The sequence below is a fragment of the Arachis ipaensis genome, chromosome B06 (genome assembly GCF_000816755.2).
Source record: "Arachis ipaensis cultivar K30076 chromosome B06, Araip1.1, whole genome shotgun sequence".
Taxonomy (NCBI): domain Eukaryota; kingdom Viridiplantae; phylum Streptophyta; class Magnoliopsida; order Fabales; family Fabaceae; genus Arachis; species Arachis ipaensis.
Window position 1 is genome coordinate 6,041,499 of NC_029790.2, and position 5,369 is coordinate 6,046,867.

The following is a 5,369-nucleotide window of genomic DNA, read 5'->3' on the forward strand; positions in this document are numbered from 1 at the left end:
AATCTTATTAAAAGTATGACAAATCCAACGCATCTCTTTTTATTAGTCATTGATTAGACATGAGACTCATTTCACATAAATTTTATACTCTATTATTTAATACCCTTTTTTCATCTTTTAGTATTAATTAGTTTAACTTTTTTAAAATAATATTTATAAATCAATATACCTAAATATAAACACAATATATCTGAATATATTAATTTATAGAGTAAAGTATCGTTTTTGTCCCAACGTTTGGGGTAAGTCATATTTATGTCCCTAACGTTTAAATCGTCATATTTGTATCCCTAACGTTTATAAAAGTGATTCAATGTTATCCTACTATCAATTATACTAACAAATCAAATTATATTTTTCAATTATTCTCACTTAGATGTATTCATTCCCAATTAGGTCTCACTTGGATATGTTCGATTTTAATATTATACCTACTATTTGTGTTTAGATTCAATTATGTCCCTAGAAAAATGAATTATGTAAATATTGTAGGAATTAATTTTAACTTTTGATGAACTATTTTTCGGAGTGGATCATCGATTCTATCTCAGACATTTGTATTATAACTTTAAGAAGAGATTTTTAAAACTCAAACTAAATCGTTCATGATGTGTAATTGACGGCATAATAACATTGAATTACTTTTACAAACGTTAGGAATACAAATAGGACAATTTAAATGTTAGAGATACAAATAGGATTTACCCCAAATATTGGGGACAAAAATAATATTTTACTCTAATTTATAAATAAAATTTTAAAAATCAACATAATTATCAATATTTAAAAGAGAATAGTGAAAAATGTATGTGGATTATTCAATGTTTGACGTACAAAATTAGTTTTCATTTCTTTCTTTTTTTTTTTCCCTCTATCGTAATTAATGAGTGGGTAAACAGAGCATGTGTGAATTTACTTCTTTACGTGCATGGGAGGGTAAAGGGTATGATTAAGAGGGTTTACGTGAAGGGCCATATATTATAATTTGAGAGAGGCACACGAGGTAGCCGAATCATTACGCATAACCATAATAAATAATTAATTACTACTAATTTGGGTTAGGTTTCCCTTTGTCCGTTTAGAAATTAGAAACATGCTATATGCCTAAAATTATATTATATTTAACAGCTATATTTAATAACTATATTTAAGAATTAAGGTGTGTTTCGAAAATTTTAAAAGTAATTTTTTTGAGCTTTAAATTTATAAAAAATAGTAGTATTAATATTTGGTACAATTTTTAAAATTAAATTACAGTTTTTTAAAAAAATTATTTAGGAGTTTATAGAGAAGTTAAAAAAATAACTTCTCTCTCTCTTTCACTATTATTTTTTTCAATCAATTAAGCATTTTTTAAATATTGTCTTTGAATTACTCTGATGTTAATTTGGATGTTTTTTAAGAATTATGCATTTGAGTAAAGTGATAAATAAAAGGAATAAAAATATTAAATGATAATATTTTAGTGGATAATTTTACAATCAAATATTAATCTTTGGTTCACTATTTAATGTATGTGTAAATAATATAAATACATTGAAATATATTATAAATTAGATAATAACGTTTATATAACTTAACAAAGGAGTTGCACTTGTTAAGCTTGTGAATTTCAATTTCTAATATACTAAACTTTTTAACTTCTGATACACTTATCAGATAGAAACGAAAATATTTTTAATAATAATATCTTTAAAAAGAAATTTTGTAGCTATATAAGTATATATAGCACTATATGCAAGGTGCACGGATTAGCATGATCGGGTTATGTCTATGCTGACAAGAGCGTGATGTCACTATGACTCATTCGTCTCTATTTTTTATTTCTATATAATTAAATCATGTGTGATAAATAAAACGGGTTTTCTTTTATAATAAAAAAATAACTATTTCCAAAAAAATCCATATTTAAATTGGATTATTGTTGAAAAATAGTTATTTTTTTAATTTATAATTAAAAAATTATTGTTAAATATGGCTTATTCGGTGTATTAATATAATAATATATTTTAGAGACGATAACAATGGTTGTCATTATTAAATATGGCTTATTTTTTTTAATTTATAATTAAAATTTTTTTGAAGAAGTCATGCTTGTTGTTGTGTATTTTTGTGTACTCTTATATATTGTTTGTAGATCTACATACTATTTTCTAGACAATGATATGAATTAAAAGTGCGTATTTCAACAAATTTGAGTGGAGTTCGCCACGGGTAAGGCGAACTTGCCCAAATGCAAAAAAAAAAAAATCGTATTCAAAAAATTAAAGTCCAAAAATCATGTTTGGAAAAATAATAATTTTTTTATTTTATTATAGAAAAAAATCCTAAATAAAACTAGGATGAAGTAGTTAAAATAAAATATATTAATTATAAAATTAGTATAAAAAATTTAAAAAATAACTTATTACATCAATCTAATTTTTTATAATATAACAAGTAATTATTATTTGAGATTCGGATAGAGGCACGATGATAACAGCGAACATGCAGTAGTGGTAGGACGGCAAAGGCGAAGGAGTTGTGGTAAGGGTTGAGGAGGAGGGTGAGATGGGATACTGAGCTGCGATGTGGTCGATGTTGGAGGAATAACAGAAGATCTGAAAGATTTTGTACCATTCGTGGTGTTGGTCATTGATTCGTATCTCGTCAGCGAGGAGTGTGTCAATCACTATCAAAAGGAGTTCAAATGCATTTAACGATGAGGCGACGTTGACGTCAGTGGAATTTCTATGAATTTGGGAAAAAGGTCCTACTAGAATTTTGGTATCAGAAAATGAGAATGAAAAAACTGAATAAGAGAGTTAGAGTTAGATTAGATACGGATAATTTGGTCTTTTTCTTTTGTTATTTAGATTTTATTCTCATGGAAATTAAATATATCCAAAGAGAGAAGTAGAAATAAAAATGGTGGTATTTTAATTTCTAAAAATAAAACTTTTTTGGCTCATTTTTTTTATTATGGAACAAAGATTGGTGTTGTTTAATGAAATGGACATATGGACAAATTTTTCTCTACTATGGTGTTAGGCTTAAAACGTAAGTTACGTTTTATTTTTGGCTCATTTTTCATTTTTTTTTTCAGAAAACAAAACAAACGCAGCCTGCGTTTTTTTTTTTTGTATGCTTTTCAATTTTTTTTTATTTTGTTTTAACCCAAACGCAGCCTACGTTTTGTGATGGATTTAGTAATTTTTTTCCGCAATAACAAAACGCAGCCTGTGTTTTGTGTTGTATGTCAACCTTTTTTTTGGGAAATGCAAAACGCAGGTTGCGTTTTTTGTGGTGTCAGATTCTTTTTTTGGAAAACAAAAAACGCAGGTTGCGTTTTGTAAAAAAAAATATTTTAATCAAGAGGTCTGCCTATAAATACGAAGCAACCCTCGCCCAAATGGCCTCACTCTACTTCTACTCTTCCTATTCTTCTTTCTTGTACATATGTTGTAGTTCTTAGTTTTTTTGGCAATTAGGTGTGTCAAAAAAATCGAATTAGCTGAGATTGAAGTTATGGAAAATATTGTAAATTTGTGAGTATATTATAACGGTGAGGTTATACCAAACACACATAAAGGAGTGACTTTTGTTTGTGAATGTTCGTTGTCATTTGCTATTTCATGTACCATGAATTTTGTCGAGTTGCAAAATGGGTTTTGTAATAACATTCAAAGCCACATTTTGAAAAGGGTGAGAAACCTTTTATACAGAAGTCATGTGCAAGTATTTGGTGGGCTAATACAGTTTCAAATAATGCCCATCACAGACGATGCCAGTATGCAGCGGATGTTGTGTATTTATCAACAAACCCGATTTCACGTGCCGATGATAGAGCTGTACGTTTAGCATACGCTCCCACGCCCAAACAAAAAGCAGTATCAATGGGCCATCCATCTCTTTGCAGTTGTATCGTGATGCACGACACAACGATCTGTATAGGTGTGCCAGACTGGCTGCCCCCAACTGTATGCTAAAATCCGGTGGAAATTCTAAAGTAGCGGTAGAAACTTCGAGTACAATGAAGTGGTCGACTTATCCGGAAATACAATTGTTCCGAGCAAGCAGAAAATGTGCGCCCGGACGTACCGCTCAACAGACTCCTAAGTGTCACACGGCTTGGTGTCTCTGCACCGCCGGACCCATGCAAGATTAACCTTCCCTAACACGTGATCTTGCGGACCGGGCTCCCGACCAAAACACGCAATGCAGTTCTCCACCAAAAACTGGTTACTGCTGTCTGATCTACCCGTAACGGCCTCCCATTAATCGGGAGACCAATAATATAGCTCACGTCTTCCAGCGTCACTGTCACTTCACCGACCGGAAGAGGAAATGTGTGAGTCTCCGACCTCCAGCGTTCCACCAAAGCACTCAGTAGTGCAAAATGACCTCTCATGTCGCCTACTCGAGAAACGTGTTGAAACCCAGTCAATGCCAGTGCCGCTGTAGCTACCTCGTTAAAAGTATCTGGCGGATCGAATTTTCTAGACAAAAAATTCCTGATAGCCTACAAAAAGAAAAATAATAATTATTAAATTCTAAATAATATCAGTTAATAATTTATTCAAAAATAAATTAGCAACAATAATTAAACAGTATTATTATTATCTTAAAAAATAATAATAAATTATAAAAAATCATAAATATTTATTATTTATTACTAAAAAATAATAATAACTATTATACAATATTCTATAATGATTAACAATAATAATAATAATAATAACAACAATAATAATAATAATAATAATAATAATGTTGTCTAGAGAACTTACTAGAGTATCACCTGGCATGTGATTGTTGGTGATAAGTTACACTTTTAATAAACTGCTTTTCCTTCATAGTATCCTTGTATTCTATTCTTCAAAAAGTTAGCAAACTTTCTCATACAAAAATTAATTAATTAAGCAAAGAAGGAAAAATGTATGGCACAAGCTTTCTAATATTCTTAATGGAGGTGCAATATGTGTCATCGCAGGAAAATTAAGGGAGAGAGACAAAACACTATCCAATAAATCAAGGTTCTCTAAATAATATATATGGTACTTGGATAATAAAGGTGGAGAATCTTAGAATTTGAATCTCATAATTCCTTGATATCATCATGTGTAAGAAATATTTATACTATGATTCATTCCATTCATTGAATTTGTTCCACATTAGCAGCATTATGGGGCTTCTTTAATTTATGTGAACTTGATTGGAGGAATCAATACCTTGTAATTTACAAACAAAGTAGAATAATGATATCCTTAACCTCCATTAGGGAAATATCAACGGTAAATAATGTAAAATATACGATTATTGACGATGAGTAGGCACAAACTTTATCAATAATGATCGAGTTTGACCGAAAACAATTATGTGAGGTATAC